This window comes from Chrysemys picta, chromosome 2 (genome assembly GCF_011386835.1).
Source record: "Chrysemys picta bellii isolate R12L10 chromosome 2, ASM1138683v2, whole genome shotgun sequence".
In the NCBI taxonomy this organism is placed as follows: domain Eukaryota; kingdom Metazoa; phylum Chordata; order Testudines; family Emydidae; genus Chrysemys; species Chrysemys picta.
In genome coordinates this window covers 268,415,324-268,430,549 of record NC_088792.1, presented here as the reverse complement: position 1 = coordinate 268,430,549, position 15,226 = coordinate 268,415,324, and the positions used below count along the sequence as shown (strand labels likewise).

Sequence of the window (15,226 nt, the reverse complement as noted above, 5' to 3'; positions counted from 1 at the left end):
AGATCTGGGAGTCAAGAGGGTCTTTGCAGCTTAAGTGTATTTTTGCACCAAAACAAATATGCGCTGGGTAACAAGCAAATGTGTAATAAATTTCAGAATGATATATTTTTATATGGTTTATAAAATAAACCAACAAAATAAATATGAATTACAGCTGATGTGACACCCATAAACATACCTGCACACCACGCAGTGAGTTACTTTGGTGGGTTTAAATTCAAACCTTATGTGTTGTTATTGTGTTTTGTTTTATTACTTATTTTAAAAGTGTACATATGCTACCACCAGACAGGTTCACAAATTAGGGCATAACACCATTAGTCAAGTAATGTTGAAGCATGGAAGAAATTCCTTTTTAAAGCCAAAAATCTATAGATCACTGTTTTCATTGAAAAGTTAAACTTAATTTTCCTATTATCTACAAGACATCCCCTTTATTTTGAAGGGATCTGGTTTTACAGCGATACTGCTCAATACTGCTGTAAATTATACCCGACATATTTTATTTACTGTCAGTAGCCGTTTTTATTCCTCAAACTCAGTGGACATGCTGAACAGTAATTTGGGCCAGATAAAAACAAAAAACAAACCACACCACAAACAGACCCAAAACATTAACTGTGCTGCAGCTAAGATACTCTGCGAGACAATCCAAGAACAGGGGGAGTAAAAAGTGAAGTCATGATACATGCAAATACTGTGATGTCATTTCTGGCATTAAAATGAACATTCTGCACAGGGACAAGCAGATCCAGGCCTGGTCAACAGCAATCAGATACTTTGGGGATTCAGAAAAAAAAAATTATACCTTTATTACGCTCAAGAGCGGTCTTTTCATATAAAGTTTCACCAGCAAAAAGAACAAACTGACATGATGGTACTAACGTCTAGTTCTAGGGCCAACATATTAATTTGATATACGCTCATTAGAAATCATATATTTATCGTAACTTGGAGAAGAGGACTTTTGGAACTTGAGAGGATTTATCCAAGAATGAGCTACTTTAAACTGGCAACCTACCTGGATAAAACCTGAGAGTTTCTGCTCTTTATGTGGAGGAGCAAGTTGGAACTTAGCTTTAATTTTAGGCACGAGTAGTCATATTGATGTCAATTGGACTATAAACATGCTCAAATTTAAGCATGTGCTTAAGTGCTTTCCTAGATTGGGACCATAAGGGGTACAGAGAGAGGGGATGACAAGTGAAATCTTCCACCCATATATGGTAGAGGTTTGGGAAAGAATGAATAGGTTAAAGGGTGTAGAATGAGAATAAAGGCTAGTGTTAAAACTTTAAAAGGCTTCTTAGCATTTAAATTTTCAACTATCACTGTGAAGTATATTTGCTTTCTTTGATGGGGAAATTAATACATAGTTAAAGTTATGAATTTAAGTGGTTTTACTGTTAGTGCCTCATACCTGAGGCTAACCCATAGCACTGAGAGTAACAAATAAAGGCAGAGCATTAACAGGGCAGAGGCAAACTACTTATATGTAAACTGAAAAATGAAACATAGATCAGAGAGTGCTTACACAACCAGAATATTTCTTTTTAAAAAGGGAGTTCAGGTAGTTGTCATTTTTAATGTGTTAAGCCCTGATTCAGGAAAGTATTTAGTTGAGGCTTCATGTTCTTGAAGTTAAGAACCTGCTGAAGTATCTTCCTCAACTGGGGCCCTGATAGCTGCACAGTCAAATGACAGCAGGGGGAAGGAATCACACTATGTTTGCTTGTATTCTTATATTATATAAAAAAAGAAAAGTAGTATTTCACTGGTGCCCAAGTACTTGTGAGGGCTTTATAACACCCTGGTGATGTTAAATATGCCATTTTACAAGATGTATATTCTTCTTGCTAGTCATTTGATGCTTTGTGCTATTTTGGACATAAATGTAATGAGATGATGAAACACAGAGATCTTTTAAATGTAGTTACCTTTTGATTGAATACCTCCTGCTTAGCTCCCCCACCCCACCCCTTTATACTTAAAATTTTAACACAGAAGTTTTGTTTTGTTTGGTTTTCTGTTTTGGCAGGCCTCCTTCTTTCCTCTACATCTCCAAACGTTTGCAGACAACATCTGCATTGACAAGATCAGGAACTTTCATTCAAAAAAGTTACCAGAGAAGCCCCAGGTGGGGAAAAATGTACAATGTCCCTTTAAAAAGCTGGCTTTGCAGAAGGCTGGATTCCCACAGTAAAAGCAAACAAAAGGCAATCAGGAAACAGTTGAGGGCAGAGACCCCCACATGTCTTTGAAGTCAATCAATCAGGTGGAACTCCTCAGCAAATCACAACTTCACTTCCTGAGAACCAAGTTTTATTCCTATCAACGGGGGGGAATCTGTCTCTCTTCTCCTAGTCTCAGCCAAGACAGAAAAGAACAAAAATCACCGATGTGATGCTTTAGAAAAATCAAAAACTTTGCCAGGAATCTGGAATACTCTTCCCAAAAGTGGACAGAAGAAGCCAAGAGACAAGTTTAACTAAGATCTCTGATTACTAACGTTGTCTTTGAAAAGCAAGTTGCAACAAAAAAACTGAAAACACCACCACCAGCAACGAGGATTAACCTCTGATGGGATGGGAGAGAGACTGAGAGACTTTTTTTTTTTAAAAGGAGGAAAGATGGATGCACTAAGAAGAGAGAGCAACTCCGTTTGGAGAATGATCAGTGTCGTGGCAAGTTTTATTTGGGGGTAGTGGGTTGGGGTGGGGGTGGGGGTGTCAACCTCTACCCACCTCAGGGCCGGGTGTAGAAACACACTCGAGCTCATGATTGTAACACAATGTCTCAGCTGCTGCTTCTCTCTCTCACCTCTTATCTGCAGTTACCAGGAGCTGTTAAAGGGGCTGCACCCCAGCGCGTCATGGTGCCTGCCACCACATTAAGGACAAATCGTCACAGGGAAAGAATAACACCCCCCATCTCTGCCAACTCAGAGGAGTGGGGCGGCGAGCGGTGCAAATGCCACGCGTTCCAGCGGGAGCCAGGGGACCTGCCCCCCCCCCCCCCAGTTCGGCACCCAGCTCCGCGGATTTATTTGGCTTTAAACCAGAGGGAGCTTTTAAAAGAAGGCAATAAAAAAATCGCCCTGCTCGCCTCTACGTAACGCCCTGTCGAAAGCGGACGCCATATTTTGTGTTGCTGATGTCGACAGACACAGCGAAACGTAGACATGTTTTTTTTCCTTCCTCCTCCTCCTCTTCTCTGCCCCATTCACCCAAACTTGCATGGGGGAGGGGGCGGATGCGTTTAAACAAAATCCGATTTTTCCCCCTCCAGCCTCCGGCTTCTTCTCTCCCTTCTGCAATTTCCCTCCTCCTCCCCCCCCCCCCAGCCCCCTTCCCCAGCTGAAGTTCCATTCACGAGCCCGTTTCGAAAGGCGCTAGCCGGGGAGGAAAAGTTGGGTCTGAGTGGCTGGCGATCGCCTGCTCTGGCGAGGGGCAGGAGCGCTCGCAAGTGCATGTGGTCAGCGAGGTTCAGGGGTTCGAGGGAGCCCTCGGCGCTTCCCCTGGCGGGTCGGGGTTTTTGCAAAGGAGTGAGTGCAAAGGAAGGGAAAGGGGGGAGGGAGTTTCTTACCTGCGCCCAGGGCTTTAGGAGGCGGCGGCACGAACTTTCCCCCAGTGGAAGGGCTCTGCCTTTCGCCACGCTGGGGAACGTGGGAGCCGGCTGGGGAGCCTGGGCAAACCCCCCCTCCCCCCCCAAACAGCACAAACACTAGCAAAAAAATAAAATATTTTAAAAAAAAAATCCTTCGATCAGTGGGGATCTACGCCAAAACCCACATGATCTCTGACGTCAGCATGCGTATTTGCATACGATACCACCAGCGGCTCTTCCACCGGGGTCCCTTTATTTGGGAGAAAGTTAGAAACTGAATTGACCCAGGCGCCTTTAAGAGTCTGATTATAAAAAAAAAATTGCTCCCCCTCTGCGATCTAGCCACATGTGTGTGTGGGGGGAGGGGTTCTCTCCCTTTTGGGTAACTTAAACGTCTATCGCTACCTTCAGTTTTTTTTCTATTATTATTTAACTAGGAGTTGGCAGGGCCAGGAGAGAGATCATTGGATATGCCAAACCCTGCATCTACCTCGATCCTGCTAACGTTGTTCACAAGACCCCAAATTCTCCCACCGAAATAGAAAACACGCCTAACCACTTCCACTGTCTCTCCCCCCCCCTCGAAAATATCCCAGCCCCTCCAACACATTCCCACGCAACTGCCCCCCGCCCCAACTCCGATTCTGGCACCTGGATCCTACTCAGTTTTGGCCCCACACCCTCCAAATGGTAACGCTAAAGAACAAGTGTAGACGCTCCTCTTACACAAAAAACAAACAAAAAACCCACCTGGATCCCAATGCATCCCACAGCGCCAGCGACATAAATACGCAGATGTGGGCCTAGGACCGGGCACTGTCAGTGTTTGGTCCTAGTCCCCCCAAATGCGACCGCCCAAAGAGCAAGCAAGCAATAGCGGTTCCTGCTGTACCTTGACTATCCAGCCGAGGATGAACCGCACCTCAGATCCGGCATGTGGATCGTGCTGTATTTTTGGCCACAGACCCACAAAGGCTACTATCAGAACACAGAATAAGCCATGATTCTACCAGTCTCCCCCGAGTACCCCCCTGGCCCCAGCCCATCCTCCTAACAGAGACATGCAAACACTAATTTGACACCTGTATCTTGCTGGATCCCGCTGATATTTGGCGGCATACATCACACCCATTTTCCCGTCTACACGTAGTTCTGGCAGACTGGCATTTTGCAGCTTGGGGCCAAAAACGGTAAGGATCCAGTCTCGGGGGCGGAATTGACCTGCTCTTACCGCCCTCTTGTTCCAGGATGCATGGCGGGTGGTGTTTTGCTCTTTGTTTAGGCATTATAAATTGGGGGTCAAAGCCAAAATTGGCACGATCCAGCGTTTAACAGCACTGTTGGAGGAGTGCATCGGGACTGGGTGTTATGGGGAGCAGCAGGAGCGGCTCGATTCGGTCTCTATTATGATGGTACAATTTGAGGTCTTGGGTACAAAGAATTGGCAGGATCCATGTTTTACCCAGCCGCCTTCGGGGCGCTCTCCTCCAGTGAGGTTTGAAGGTGGGGGACCCGGTGAAACCGACAGTGTCCGAAAATCCCCAGGCGAGACCCATCTTCTCTAAAAGTTCAAGGTGTCACTGATGAGCTCGGCAAACTGTTGATCCCGACCACGTGTAGCAGCCAGAGAAGCCGGTGAGAATAAGGAAAGAGGCGGCAGCATTGCAGAAAGGAGGCAGCATGCTAAACAGCCTGTGCGCATCATTCACACAGTGTTCAGATCTGCCTGAATTTTGTCTGTTAGTGAAACAAAACAGATCTGGGATGAGGCAGGAATGACAGTCCTGGCCTTTTCGGGCTGTGACTATCTGCATCTTGTGTACCAGCTGAAAACAAAGTTCCAATCATTGTTTACATTGTAAGGGCATTGATGAAACTGTCTTCCTTATAATAAATAGCTCTTTTAGAATCAGGTCAGGCTACCTGGGGAGGTAGGAGGGTTTTTTTTTTTCATGCTCTACTTCTAATGTAGCTTTTTTAACCCTTTGTATTTTTTTTTAAACTTCAGATCACTCTTGTTTATTATTTCCTGGAAAATACTGTTTCTCGGTTAATGCCCGAAATTCCCATTCATCTACTATAAACAGAGGGATCCTTTCACCATTTAAAATTAAGATTTAATGTCTTTTTGGCTTTAAACTACAAGGATGTAGTGAGATAGGTTGCACACTATTTTCGATTTACTTAAATTCATTTAAAATTCATATTTACTGATTGCATCTGAGTTCAAAATACCAGCCATTTATAGCAACCACAGGCTAATATGATTTGTGAGAAGCATGTTATCATCTGAATGGCAGGGGCACGTTATCAATTCTAAATTAATATTTTAATTGTGTACATAGAACTCTCCAAAAACCTGGAATCTAGACTTGGTTTTAGAACCACCCCTGAAGTTTTCAAATTGGCTTCACCTTAATAGTATTGTGGGGTGCATAATTAGAGCCCAGCTTGTACCTTTGAAACCAGCTGTACAACCTTGTTTGTTGAACTTTTTTTTTTTTTCTGTCTAGAACGGGGGATTGCAAGATGCTTGTATTCGAATGTTTGAAGAAAAGCACCACGTTATTGTAACTGAATAATCATCTAAGAAGGTAAATATGTCAAAGCAATGTCAAAAGACTTCTTTACAGGGGCACTCTCAACTGAGTAGGTGTGTTTTTGACTGCCTGATTAAGCTTAATATCTGTGAGTGATTTGATACCAAAATTGATTTCTGCCTTTCTCTTCTATGGTTCCAACTGAGGTTTGTGCTTACCTTTTCATGCTCTAGATTTAGGTAATACGGATGGATAGACATACACACTCTCCACTTATTTTGAAGGCACAAAAGATTACAACTGAAAGTTTCCAAATTTTGATTTATTTTTGGTGAAACGTTCTTATTGACAATTTTTTGATTTATTAAAAAAAAATTCAACTCAATATTTGCAAATTGGGGGTGGGATGGTCCTAGTGAGGGCCAGGTTGACTAGCTACAGAGCCAGCTCTGAATTTTTAGATTTCTGAAAAAGGAATGAACTTTCAAACAATTTTTTTTAAACCATCTCTGATGACTGCCCTCATGTCCATGATTTGTAAAATGAAAAGAAACAAAAGCCACAATGTTTTGGTGCAGCTGTGTGTTTGTGTTTCAAAAAGGAGCAGATGAACAAAAAGAAGGTAAAAAATCCATCTACTTTCGAAATGTTTTGATTTTCATTTACATTACAGCCCCTTTAAATGGCTCTGGCAATGCAAAAGAATCTGTGGATGGGCATAAATGTCATTTGTATTCATTTTAAGTCGCCTTTACAAAGTGTAAATAGACATAGATGTAAATTAAAATCAAGCCTAAAAAGTATCCTAGACATTTAAAGGGCTGATTCTACCCTTGGGTCCTTAAAGTCATATAGCAAAGACGGTATAACTTGTGCCAACCGTGACTTCTGCAGTAAACTATCTGTTGGGATTTGTTTGTCCTCAAAAAATATGTATTGTATCAAAAAAGGTTAGTGATCTTCTATCACATAAATGAGTCATACTTTGATCAAAAATTGGAGAATTTGGTCTTATGCAAAAATTATTTGTTTCCTGACATTTGAAATGAACAAATTGGGAGCAAACTGCTCTCAAGAAATTTATTTCAATCTCCTGCTGGAATAATGGGTATTGCTAATACTCAGCAAATGCACAACTTCTGTCATTGTCAGTCTGGTCACACGATTTTGCACATTTCAATTAATTCACTCATCCCCACAAGCTCTATTTTGCCTTTGGATATCATGTTGATTCATGACTTTGGTTTATAAACCCAATCAGTGGCCTAACTCCTCCATATGTATCCATTAATATATATATGTATTTATGATAGATATATGAATACTCTTCTTAACTTTCAGTAGATAATAATCAGTTATAATTAATACAACTTTAAAACTGTGTTTAATGGATTGATGACAACGAAACAGAGTGGGAATTGCCTATACATTGTGTGAAAGGGTAAGTTGCAACATTCTATTGTGTGGGACCTGATTCTCAATGGATAACAAAACACAAGCCACGTTCATTACATAGCACAAAACACACATGCACTGCTTCCCAGGACAGTGAGAGGAGAGATCCCTCTTGTTTTAAATATTATGCCCTCTTATTTTCTTATGATCAGCATGTCTAGTTAATATGATGTTTTGAGCTCCACACCTAAAACTGCCAGCCCTGCTGTAAAGTGACACCATCCTACTTGCTGAATTATTTGGATTTTTTTGCTTATGGCCAGGAATTGGATATGATGAGGGTATATTCCATTCTTTGGTGTCACGTATTGTAGACCATCTTTGGACCTTTCAGTTTCATTCAGCGATTATTTATTCTTCGTAGAAACCTGATCAGAATTAGGTCTAGTAGAGAAATGACTAGGAAGTCTGTTCTGTATTGAAGGAGACACGTGGTTTGCACAGAAATGCTTCAGTTCAACTCCACACATGACTATATTTTGCATAACCATGGTAGGGGAATCCTGACCATAGCTTAAAATACAAAAAAAGTCAGCATATGACTTAAGTTTTGCTGCCCTCACTGAGGCAGCGATCCACATGCTGTTTATATTTCTTTTGAAGAAAGGTCAGTCTTTAAGACCATATAAAGACTATAATAAGTAGAGGAACTCCTGTTGATCATAGCAGGAGGTTCACACACAGGTTTAAATGATCTCCTAGGCAGAAAGAACAGGAGTCCTTGTGGCACCTTAGAGACTAACAAATTTATTAGAGCATAAGCTTTCGTGGACTACAGCCCACTTCTTCGGATGCATGTAGAGCTGCTGCAAAAGACCTAGGCACTACTTAAGTCCCACTTATGCCTTATGTTATGAATTTCACGCATAGTGACACTAAGGGCGAGATCCTCACCCTCTCTCCAACCCCTTTATGTTGAGTAAAAGGGCCTGAGCAGCATAAAGGCGGCTGAAAAGCCTCATATCCAGCTGGGAGAGGCTTCCCCCTGCCTCTAGACAGTGCAGAGGATAGCCTAAAGTGGTCTGCCCATGGATAGCGCCTTTCAGGACTGGGACTTCAGTCTTTGGGGCTAAAAGATGTTGTCTTCTTCTCAGCCTTTTGGCTTAGATCACATGTATACATCTTTTTGTATTTGGGACCAAAGGGGTTGATAGACATTTTATAGATTGAAGACAAAATAAAGCTTATCACTATTCATTATCCCTTTGTTTATTACAACTGAAATAAGAGTACAGTTCCAATGTATGTTTCACTGTTCATGCTCTTTGCATGCTGCAATTTGATCTGCTTGGGTAAGGAAAATATACTAGGTAGTCTGACTTTTGTTTCTAGTGAGTTTTGCTTTCAGATTTTCACATGCTGTAATGTTTGGGTTGCCAACACCGCAGTGAAATCTAATAAAAACCTGTTTCCATTTATTTTTAAAAAATTGAAAAAATGTGTTTTGATTAGGTATAGATGGTAAAATATTATAGGATTAATATTCTTATTGAATTCTGTGATATTTTTCCCTTTAAAAGATTTAAAAGGGTTTTTTTTTGTTTTTGTTATTTGCCCAGCTTTAATATTGAGAGTTGTAAAACCCTCCAATGTCCATTAAAGAGACCTGATATTGTGGACCAAAGTTACTTGACACTAGGAGATTTGCAAGACAGTGGAATTGATACTGTAGGATCAGATCCAGCTCCTATTGAAATCAATGGGAGTCTTTCAATTGACTTCAGTGGGAGTTAGGTTAGGTCCCTAATAGGTAATTTCGCTATGATCGTTGTCCCCTTTGCCCCCTAGTTCTGCTATGGATTCATTTATGGATCTTCCATTGAACTGAATGGTGATTTTATTACAACTTAAGGGGTGGATTGGGCCTTGTACTATCATCTATGTCAGTGGAAACTAAGGTACCTGTAATACATTGTTTAAACACAAAAGCTGGTACTGTTTTCTTTTGCAGAGATCTTGATCTCTGTGCTAATGGCAGGAAGTGGTATTTGGCTGAAGGTCAGGACACATGGTGCAAACAAATGGTGGAGAAACAAGGCTCTATATCAGTGATCAGTTTGTCCAATCCCCCCTCCCAAAAAACCAAAAAAACAAACCTCAACCTCACACTTTTTTTTTCTTTCTTCTTCTTCAAAGAAATGACCCAATGAAAGCCTTCTACATACCAGGGCATTTTGGTTTGTGATCAGTTAAATATGTTTTCTTACTCATTCAGTTGTATAAATCACAAGCACAGGAAGAGCAGAGAGAGGCTGATCTGATGCATTATCTGAAAAATAAGACATTAAAATAAATGTACAGAAAAGCACAGCAGTCTAATTGGATCAAATTTTGGGTAGGACTGACCTTATGATTTTCAGGGCCCTATGCTGATGGAGAAGATCTAGAGGCAAGATGTGTTCCCCCTCTGGTCCTATGGCTGACTGGGAAGATTAGTTGCCGAGTCTAGAGTGAGAGAATCCCCAAAGTGCAACCCCTCCAAGTATTTGCTTGTATTGCCTGCGCTTAAGATGGGTCCTGGCAAAAGGCACACTGGCATCTGCCTTTTTCTGTTTCAGAAACTCCAGGAGTGCTGATCACTTATCGTGGGAACCATCTGGTTTCTTCCTATAGTGATCAAGAGCTAGTCATTGAACAAAGTGGAACATGCAGCATTTCACTCTATCAGGAAAATACATCGGACTCAACCTGAGGCCACTGAAATGCTGAATGCTGCAGGCACAGAAGAGAGATATTTAGCTTCAGAATTCTGCCTTGAGATTGCTGAGCTGCTCTGCTATGGAAGAGCATATTCTCTGGTGACTCTTCTCCCGCCTCCCAGCTGCAAACCTTCTGGAAATTAAAGGAGATGCAGAGCACCGACAACACCAGGTGAGGTCCCCGGGAGCTGTGGATGCTCAGCAGTTCTGAGAATCAGGACCCAAATGTCTAGCTTAGAGACATCTCTTCTATTGGGGCTAAGGGATCTAGTGTTTAGGGCACTAGCCTGGAGATCTGGGTTCAATTCTCTGCTCCACCGCCAGTTTCCTGTATGGCAGTCTCTCTGTGCCTCTGTTCCCAGCTGTAAAATGGGGATAATAGCACTTCCCTACCACACAGGCATGTTGTGAGGATAAATACATTTAAAAGATTGTGAGGGGCTCGGACGTTACGGTAATGGGAGCCTCAGATAGATCTCCAAGTAGGCTTCCTAATTCAGGAATCCAAATCTCCCTCTTTCACTGTGTGGTGTCTTTTAACAAAGCCACATGCTTTCTGCACTCCTACCATCTATCACCTCCTGCTAGGCCTTTTCATAGACCAGCTAACTGAAGGGTTCTTTGAGATGCAGGGAAGTTTGAATTCCACACCACTGCTCTTGGTTTCCTGAAGTCAGGCAGATTAAAGGATTTTCCAGCCAGTTTGAGGGCCAAAGTGCTGAGTGGGCTCATGGAAGCAGCCTCTGCTCAGTATTCCTCCTCTTGGACTTTCAGCAGATCAGAGAGAGATGAATCCATTAATCTTTGATGAGATTGTCATAATTTTTCTTATCGTGCTTGCTAGTTACCAAAGCAATTAAAAAAAAAAATTAAACGAGGACTTCCTCCCTCACAGCCCATCTGCTGTGAAATCATAATGCACACAATTTGTGACTTTAAAATCATTTCCATGGCAACATACTGTGATGTGATCAACTGAGACTTATGACCTCACTGAAGGCTCAGGCAGGCAAGGCTGTGTCGGGATGAAGAATAAAAGAACAGTCTCTACAGTAATAGTAACAGGAACTTAGCTACAGATGGGGGGAAATCCACTTCTGTGAAGAAGGACTAAAGCCTTATGCTGAACCTCTGCACAGGGGTGAATTTCACGCACAGCACATACATTTCTCTTTTGCTTTAATGGAAAAGTCCTCACTGCTTGGATTTTTACAATATTTGTAGTACAAACTATTTTTCAAAATTCTTTGAATTTTTGGGGGGACTTTTGTTCCTGTTTGTCAGCCCTGGAGACCCAAAATCCTCTTTTTATCCACAGAAACAGATACTGTGTGAGCAGTGGCAACGCACATTTTCCCCATGCTACTCCATCACTATGTTTCAACCCTTGCCAGAGAGACCACCACTAGGGGGCGAGTGGCCCAGTTTTCAAGCCCATTCAATCTTCAGCCGCTCAGCTCAGCTTGCCGGTGAGGGTGAAAATTGTGGTGATGTTTTGTGGACAGCTGGACTGAAATGACCAAATTAATTTCACATGGGCTATCTAACTGCCATCACATCAAATGCTATCCATTGGCTGTCACTAAAGACTGAAATCAATAGGAGTCTTTTCACTGATTTCAATGGACTTTGAATCAGACTGTAAGTTATAAACCAGGCTCCGACACTGCAATACATACTCATATGAGTAACTTTAATTCCCTGAGACTACTTGCATACAGAAAGGTACTTACATAGTATGTACTTGCAGGATCAATCCCCTAGGCAGGATTTGAATGAGGCATAATGTGCCATTAATTTTTAGTCAGAATTGATTAATGGGAAGCCTGTGATGGGGATTCTGATTAAAAAATAATAGTAACAAAAAAATCAATGGCACAGTATGCTCTATGTTTGGAGCTTTAAAGGGAAAAAGCTAACAGACGAGACAAAGTCAAGTATTGGCTGCTGCACTTCTATACAGTGCCATAGGTGTGCCTGGTGCTTTTCACTGAGAATTAAGATGTGGTCCCTCTCTCAGTCTAAACTGAGAATGACAAAACAGGATGCTGGCAAGGTGGAGGAAAGAACAGAGAAAGTTATGCAGTTTCTTGGTTGGCACAATATACATCAGATTTTAATTTAACATTTATATTGCGGTGGTGTCCAGAGGACCCAGTTGGGATTTTGGCCTTATTCTATGACATGCTGAACCAGGACTGCCAGCCTCAAAAAATCAAAAATCATGAGTCAGAACCCACCCATCATGAAATTAAAAAAAACATCAAATCATGTTTTTAGTCCGTTTTTGACTTTTAAAATTCTCCCTACTCCTTTGCCAATGTGGGTATGATAATTTCAGGTTAAAAATATCAACTTTTAACGTACACAGAAATTAATGCTTCTCCCTTTTGCTCATATGGAGACTCAACTTACCCTCTCCTTGCCCCTAAAATAGGAGAACTGCCATCCATGTCCCATTACTGTCTTGACTCCCACCCCTCCTAGTTTATTTCCTTTGATAAGAGAAGAGCTGGATGATAAACAGTTTGAGAACCACTGGCCTAATTAATGCATCATGGATTCACACTTGCATATAGAATTGATATTACTTTTTGGGGTTGATGAGTTACAGATATACATGTTACAGAACTTTAAACTTATATCAATAGTTCATATCAACAATAATGTCACGGTAAAAACAATAAGGGATTAGTTTAGTCTTTTGCAAGAAACAACACTTCACTCACTCTCTTCTCCTGCCTTCCCAACTGGGCAGCACTCCTTCGCCTTACCCCTGAGCTGTCTCCCTCTGCTCCCCTTCCCTTCTGCCCCCACAACCTTCAGCACCCCATTCTTCTGCAACCCTTAAATATGCCTCCTGCTTCCCCCAATGCCTGGCTTCCCCTGCTCTCCCCATCCATCTTTCACAGTAACTCTGCTGCACCTAACAGTCCCTGTGTTCAGTCTAGTCCCCTGAATGACTGTCAGCATGTTGCCCATGGGCATGGCTTCAACCTAATTGAAAATAGTGGGAAATGGCAGCCTCACTTCCCCCAATGGCAGTATCACATAATGATACTGGAGGGAAATGATGGCCATCTTGATGGTGTCAGCCCCTTGACTGTAAATGGAGATGGTGGCCATTTTAAAGAAGGGAAAATTCATGATTTGGTGCCTTTCATTGTGTTTTGATGAGATAAGTAAAAAACCACACCCCGAAATCCCTAGAGTTGTGAGAAAATGGTGAGAGTTGGCAATAGGGTGTGCACACACACAGGACAACACAGACCTTTGCCCCAAAATGTTCCTCTTTATTTAAAAGAAACAATGAAGAATCCGGTGGCACCTTAAAGACTAACGGATTTATTTGGGCATAAGCTTTCGTGGGTAAAAAAACCCACTTCTTCAGATGCATGGAGCGAAAATTACAGATACAGGCATAAATATACTGGTACATGAAGAGAAGGGAGTTACCTTACAAGTGGAGAACCAATGTAGAAAGCCAATTCAGTCAGCGTGGATGTGGTCTACTCCCAATAATTGATGAGGAGGTGTCAATATCAAGAGAATACCAGTGTGTCAATACCTCTGTATTTTATAACTGCTGTAGAGGGTTAAAATTAGGGTTGCCATCTCCGAGGTACAAAAAACAGGACATCTGAGATGATCCTGAGCCCATAGAACTGGACAACTGGCACGGTGTATTGAGCACCCTTACTGATTTCCCAGGACAGCTACCTCAAAAAAGGGACACTCCTGGGAAAACCTGGAGAGGTGGCCACCCTAGTTAAAATCTCATACACTTCATCTCCTTCCCACTACCACTCACTATATGTAATCTGTATAGCCCATGATTACTAGTAATAATACCTAGCACTTACATAGACCTTTAATCTTCGAGGCACTTTACAAAGATTAGCAAATTAATCCATAAAATGAAAAAGCTGTCAAACTGTTGTTGAACTGCATTCTTTTAATGGCAGGGCTGGCTCTAGGCACCAGCAAACCCAGCAAGTGCTTGGGGCAGCACATTTTCAGGGGCGGCATTCCGGCCATCTTTTTTTTTTTTTTTTTGCTTTGGGCGGCAAAAGCCTAGAGCTGGCCCTGGCAGCAGCAGCGCATTGTGCACGGGGGGCGCCCTGGGGCCGCTACGGTTCGCGCCGCGGGGGAGCAGCGCCTGCACCTTGTGGCTGGGCCGGCCAGGCTCCGAGCGGGGGACACTGTGGCTGGGGGCCACCCCGCGGGGCGCACGGAGCCGCCTGCAGGTGCCACAGGGTGGCCGTCCCCCAGCGCCGCAGCCGGGGCTGGGCGAAGCAGCCCAAGCCGCCCAGGGGCTGCGTCAGGGTGGCCAGAAGCAGCAGCAGTGGGGCCATAGAGGGTGGGGTGCTGCTGTGCGGGGCCCGGGCTGCGTCCCGCTCTCCGGGGCTCCACTCCCTCTGGGGCTGCCCTGCTCCGGCTCCTCAGGCCCCTGCCAGGGCAGTCCCCCTGGATCTGCCCTCCCGGGTCCCGGCCGGTCCTGGAGGCGGGAGCCCTGACTGGAGTGACCCTGGGCTGAGGCGCGGCCCGGGAGCCCTGCTGCTTATCCTGACCCTGCCAGCGCCGGACCGGCTGGAGGCAAGGGGGGAGCGGGCGGAGTCAGCACTGGTGGGGGGAGCCCAGGGCTGGGGCGGCAGGGGGTGCGGGGGGGGGAGAGCCCAGCGCTGGGGTGGCAGGGTGTGTGTGTGTGGGGGGGGGGAGAGAGCTCAGGGCTGGGGCAGCAGGGGCTGCGGGTGGGGGAGGGCACTGGTGGTGGGGGGGGGGGTTGAGAACCCAGGGCTGGGGTGGGGGGCAGCCAAAATTTTTTTTGCTTGGGGCGGCAAAAAACCTAGAGCCGGCCCTGTTTAATGGAAGCCATTTTGGAAACACAACCTCAAGTATTAAGACTCAAAAAACAAAAATTACAAA

At 43.6% G+C, this 15,226-nt stretch overlaps 1 protein-coding gene and 1 long non-coding RNA gene across 9 annotated transcripts in view; one reads left to right on the top strand and one right to left on the bottom strand.

The window, feature by feature from the left end:
* Positions 1-4,823, bottom strand: part of ZHX2 (zinc fingers and homeoboxes 2) — a 119,556-nt gene extending 114,733 nt beyond the window's left edge. Inside the window, exon 1 of one of the 5 annotated variants that reach the window (XR_010598980.1) lies at positions 3,586-3,723. The gene's annotated coding sequence lies outside the window, so the exon portion shown is untranslated. Of the gene's footprint in view, positions 1-3,585; positions 3,728-4,688 lie in introns of those variants that run through there. The other 4 variants (XM_065586076.1, XM_005288749.5, XM_065586073.1 and 1 more) reach the window with 4 other exon arrangements.
* Positions 2,050-14,916, top strand: LOC101931938 (uncharacterized). 4 transcript variants are annotated; one of them, XR_006177028.2, is made up of 5 exons: positions 2,050-2,684; positions 2,834-5,241; positions 6,120-6,200; positions 10,160-10,472; positions 11,619-14,916. It is a non-coding gene; the product is annotated as an uncharacterized LOC101931938 (long non-coding RNA). The 4 variants fall into 4 exon arrangements; XR_010598983.1 differs by having other exon boundaries at positions 2,834-4,796; positions 10,160-14,916; XR_508382.3 differs by having other exon boundaries at positions 10,160-14,916.
* The last annotated feature ends 310 nt before the right edge of the window (positions 14,917-15,226 follow it).